This window comes from Mandrillus leucophaeus, unplaced genomic scaffold, assembly GCF_000951045.1.
Source record: "Mandrillus leucophaeus isolate KB7577 unplaced genomic scaffold, Mleu.le_1.0 Scaffold205, whole genome shotgun sequence".
In the NCBI taxonomy this organism is placed as follows: Eukaryota; Metazoa; Chordata; class Mammalia; order Primates; family Cercopithecidae; genus Mandrillus; species Mandrillus leucophaeus.
The window spans coordinates 169,155-175,130 of NW_012102088.1; the positions used below are offsets into that span (position 1 = coordinate 169,155).

General features: G+C 45.1%; 1 pseudogene across 1 annotated transcript; it reads right to left on the reverse strand.

The window, feature by feature from the left end:
* Positions 1-194: 194 nt before the first annotated feature.
* LOC105539393 lies at positions 195-688 on the reverse strand (annotated as a pseudogene). Its single transcript, XR_001006041.1, has one exon. The product of XR_001006041.1 is annotated as a 40S ribosomal protein S18 pseudogene (transcript).
* Positions 689-5,976: the final 5,288 nt, after the last annotated feature.

Sequence of the window (5,976 nt, forward strand, 5' to 3'; positions counted from 1 at the left end):
AAATCTTTCTGCTTCATAATATTCCAGGCATCACTGATGCTCAGCCATAACTCCCCTCACCCCTGGATATGCTCATGGAACTAAATTTCCATCACTTGTTGGATTCCGTGAATTACCAAAATCAGTAAGAATGGACTCTTTTTCTTTTTTTTTTAGGTATGTAAACTATTTATTAACAGACAAGGCTTACAGACTTACTTCTTCTTGGACACACCCACGGTAAGGCCACGGCGGCCAACGGTCTCAGTGTGCTGGCCTCGGACACAAAGGCCCCAGAAGTGGCGCAGCCCTCTATGGCCCCGAATCTTCTTCAGTCGCTCCAGGTCTTCACGGAGCTTGTTGTCCAGACCATTGGCTAGGACCTGGCTATATTTTCCATCCTTTACGTCCTTCTGTCTGTTCAAGAACCAGTCTGGGATCTTGTACTGGCATGGATTCTGCGTAAGCATGATCACACGTTCCACCTCCTCCTCAGTGAGTTCTCCCGCCCTCTTGGTGAGGTCAATGTCTGCTTTCCTCAACACCGCATGGGCATATCTTCCACCCACACCCTTAATGGCAGTGATGGCAAAGGCTGTTTTCCGCCGCCCATCGATGTTGGTGTTGAGTACTCGCAAAATATGCTGGAACTTTTCAGGGATCACTAGAGACATGGCGGCAGCACAAGCGGCTGCGTGTAGGCCTCCTGTGGAAGCGCAAGAATGGACTTTTAACACTTCCTCTTAGTCTGAATGAAGTTCACACACATCGCTGTCTTCACAGGGTTCGTCTGCCTTTTCCCATAAGAATTATGTCAACACGACCCCACAGCAAAGACCACATTGCTTCCTGTTATGGGCTGAAATGTGTGCCCCTGAACTCACTCCGGAGCCCTACCTTCCAGCACCTCAGAATGGGAGCATATTTGAAGATGGGGTCTTTACAGAGGTGATCCAGTTAGAACAAGATCATTAGTATCATCCGTGTCTCCTGATTCCATGTGGCTGGAGCAGCCGGGTGCGGTGGCTCACGCCTGTAATCACAGCACTTTGGGAGGCCAAGGCGGGCAGATCACCTGACGTCAGGAATTCGAGACCAGCCTGGCCACCATGGTGAAACCCTCTCGCTATTTAAAAGAACACAAAATTTAGCCAGGCGTGATAGTGGGCACCTGTAATCCCAGCTACTTGGGAGGCTGAGGCAGGAGAATCACTTGAACCCGGAAGGTGGAGGTTGCAGTGAGCTGAAATTGCACCACTGCACTCCAGCCTGGGTGGCAGAGCAAGACTCCACCTCAAAAATTAAAATACAATATAATACAATACAATACAATAATAAAAAAATAAAAAATAAAAATTGGCGAGAGCCCTGATCAGGAGAGGAGATGAGGACAGAGGCACATACAAGGTGATGTCCACGTAAGGACACTGGGAGAAGATGGCCGTCTCTACACTGAGAAAAGAGGCCTAAAGAGAAACCAACCCTGCTGGCACCTTGATCTCAGACTTCCAGCCTCCAGAACGGTAAGAAAATAGATGTCTGTTGTTGAAGCCACCCCCTCTGTGATGTTCTCTTGTGGCAGTCCTGGCAGGTTAATGCACTTACCCAACCAGAGTGCCCCAAACCCTTCCCACGTAGCAATTCTGGAGCGTAGACAGTCTGTGGATCGTAGTAAGGAACTAGATCTTTATCTGATGGCGACATGAATCTATTGACATGTTTTAGCCCAGGCAGTGGGCACGGACACCTTTTCTTTTAGGATAGTCCAAGTTGGCTGCACAATGGGTAAAAGCCAGGGCTGGTGCATGGCAGAGACACACACAGAGGAGACTCGAGGGACACAGGACAGAGAGGATGGGTGCCCAGATGAGGTGGGGCAGTGGGAATGACGGAGACAGACCTGGCTCAGGGGATGTCCAGGAGGCAGAACAGATGAGCCCTGGACACTGGTGGGATTCGGTGTGTGGCTCATTTCGTGTGTCCACCTGGCCAGGCTCTAATCCCCACGGGTTCCATCAAACCCTCATCCAGTTGTGGCTGTGAGGGTATTTTACAAATGCAGTTAACATCTATGATAGCTGACTTTCGGTGAAGGAGATGATCCTGGATAATGTGGGTGAGCCTCATCTCATCAGTTGAAGGCCTTATGAGCAAAAACGGAGTTTTCCCTGAGGAAAAATAAATTCCACCTCAAGGTTGCAGCATTAACTCCTCCCTGAGTTTCCAGTCCATCGTCAGTCAGCCCCACAGATGCCACACCTCCCAGACTTCAAAATCGTGTGAGCCATTGCCTTACCATGAGTCTCTTAAAACAGTGGCTCCCAACCTTTTTGGCACCAGGTACCGGTTTTGTGGAAGACAATTCTTCCGCAGACCAGGGTGGGGAGATGACTTTAGGATGATTCAAGCACATTACATTTGTTACGCACTTTATTTCTATTATTATTACACTGTAATATGTAATGAAATAATTATACAACTCACCAGAATACAGAATTGGTGGGAGCTCTGAGCTCATTTTCCTGCATGCTCCCCTCTGGGAATGATGCGAGTCAGTGACAGATCTTCAGGCATTAGATTCTCATAAGGAGTGTGCAACCTGGATCCCTCGCACACACAGTTCACAACAGGGTTCGTGCTCCTATGAGAATCTAATGCGGCTGCTGATCCGACAGGAGGTGGAGCTCAGGTGGTGATGTGGGCAGTGGGGAGCGGCTGGAAATATAGATGAAGCTTTGCTCACTCATTCGCTCACCCACCCACCCTCACCTCCTGCTGTGTGGCCCAGTTCCTAACAGGCCATAGACCAGTATGGGTCCATGGCCTGGGGGTTGGGGACCCCCGTCTTTAAAGACAAAAATTATATATATGATATATGTGATATATAGATATATATACACATGTGCGTGTATAGACCTATTATCAATATCCCACACACACAGATATACATATAAATATGCATGTATTTCCCCCACACGTATATACATATATCCCACACACATATGTATACATATAAATATGTATGTATTTCCCCATACACATATATACATGTATCCCTCACACACAAATATATATATAAAAATATGCATGTATTCCCCCACATATATACATGTATCCCCCCACACAAATATACATATAAATATGCATGTATTTCCACCCCAAACATGTAACATGTATCCCCTCTAAACAAATATACATGTAAATATGCATGTATTTCCCTCACACATTAACATGTAACCCCCACACACAAATATACATATAAGTATGCATGTAATTTCCCCCACACATATATACATGTATCCCACACACAAATATGCACATAAATATGCATGTATTTCCCCCTACACATATATACATATATCCCACACACATATACACATATAAATATGCATGTATTTCCCCCACACGCATATATACATATAAATATGCATGTGTTCCCCCACATATATACATGTATCCCCCACACAAATATACATATAAATATGCATGTATTTCCCCCCACACATAACATGTATCCCACACATAACATGTATCCCACACACACAAATATGCATATAAGTATGCATGTAATTCCCCACACACGTATACATGTATCCCACACACACAAATATACATATAAATATGCATGTATTTCCCCCCACACATAACATGTATCCCACACATAACATGTATCCCACACACACAAATATGCATATAAGTATGCATGTAATTCCCCACACACGTATACATGTATCCCACACACACAAATATACATATAAATATGCATGTATTTCCACCCACACATGTAACACGTATCCCACACACATAAATACACACATAAATATGCATGTGTTTCCTCACCACACACATATATACATGTATCCCACACACACAAAGATACATATAAATATGCATGTTATATCCTACTTAGTCTGTTAGAGCTGCCATAACAAAGCTCCACGTACCAAGTGGCTGAAACAACAGAAATGTGTTTTTTCACAATTCTGGAGGCTGGAAGTTTGCGATCAGGTGTGAGCAGGGCTGGTTTCCTGGAAGGCCTTTCTATGTGGCGACCAGACGGCCGCCGTCCCTGTGTCCTCATACGGGCTTTCCTCGGTATATGTCTGTATCCACATTTCCTCTTCTTTTGAGGAAACTAGTCTTATTAGATCAAGGTCCATCCTGCTGACCCCGTTTTAGCTCAGGCGCCTCTGTGAAGACCCTATCCCCAAATACAGTCACATTCTGAGGTACTGGGGGTTAGGACATCAACATATGACTTTGGGGAGTCTGCAGTTCAGCCCATAGCACTACTGGTTTCGTTTCTCTGGTGATGGTTACAGAAACGGGCACCGTTTCTGCCTTAAGGAACTAAGTGGGCGACCTCCCTCCCTGAGAAAGGGAAGGATTTTTGAAAGCACAATGGGTTCAACTTAGCTGGGTAGAGACCTCCTAAGAAGAGGTAAGAGTCTTGTTCCGTCTCTGTAAAAGGAAAATGGTTTTCTAACGTGTTACTGTTCCAGAGAAAGACGAAACGCCCAACCTCCATTAGATCTGTCTCAGTGCGCCTCATTAATTCCCTAGAAAGAACTGCTGGAAGTTGAATTACTGGGTCAAAGAGGATAAAAGGTCCTCATGATTTGGTTATATTACTGAGTTTTGTTCCAAGTCAGGCAGCTTGGCCATAATCCCTGTTTATTTATCACTGCATTTCTGTTTAATCATTTTCACTGCACAGATAGCATATCAATTTTTACTTGGAAATTGAAACTATATATATTTTTACAATTTATCATCTTGTGTTTTCCCTCGTGACACTGTCCCCATGATGTAAAATGATCCAAAATTTTGATTGCATTGTCCAGAGGAAAGGCATTTGTTATTTTCTCTTAATCATTTTAGTACTGAGTTTTCATATGCTATTCTTGTGCTTTACAGTCTTGTTTCCAAGTACTTCGTTTTACAAACATGCTGTAATATTTCCCTTCTATCTGCACCCTGCACCTTTGTGTACTGGGACTCATTTTTTGCGGGGAGACAGGGTCTCAATCTATTGCCTAGGCTGATCCTGACTGCTGGCCTCAAACAATATTCTTGCCTCAGCCTCCCAAATTTGGGGATTACAGGCATGAGCCACAGTGCCCAGCTTGAGCTACATTCTTTAAAAATCAATTCATTGCATTTGGCCTTAATGGGAAGACCAAAGCTAGATGTGTCATGAACTTGAAAACTACAGTATTGACAACCTGTTTATCAGAAAGATTCAGAAAACTTCCTCTCCCTCCATCAGTATCTCAAACCATCCCCACCTCAACTTTGCTTCCTGGTGGTAATTAGCAAATTCAAAGGCAGTGAACATGAAAGACACATGAAATGTTCATTGCTGTGGAGATACGGTATCACTAGTCATGTATTAATCCACCTACCATCATTCATCCATTCCACCCATCCACCCACTAGCCATCTATCCATTATCCATTCATCCATCCTCCATCCATTATCCATCCATCCATCCATCCATCTATCCATCCATCCTCCATCCATTATCCATCCACTCCATCCATCCATCCTGCATCTATCCACCCATCCACTCATCTACCCATCCATCCACCGTCCTCCAACTATCTACTATCCATCCATCCACCCATCAGCAGAGGAGCCACAGAGGGAAGTACTGGAGCTGGTCAGGAAACAGAGGGATAGAGGGGAAAATGTGGGCAGGAGCCTTTTTGTTATTTCCACGGGAGGGAATGGGTGAAGCAGGGTGGGCAGGCTTAGGACCGACTCCTCTGAGTAATTTAGCAGTTCTGGGGCACAGGCACTGTCCTGGTTGTCTGGTTCCCAGCCCTGGGTGATAAGGGCAGGCACACAGAGGCCCCGAGTGTGGGAGCCCAGTGGAGGGGGTGCTGGGTGTGGGCTCTGGATTGAGTGGTTTGCATGTGAAAGCCACGATCTCGGTGGGGGGTGTTTATCATCTCTAGGAAATGTAAAGAATCAGAGTACAGAAATTTACACAGG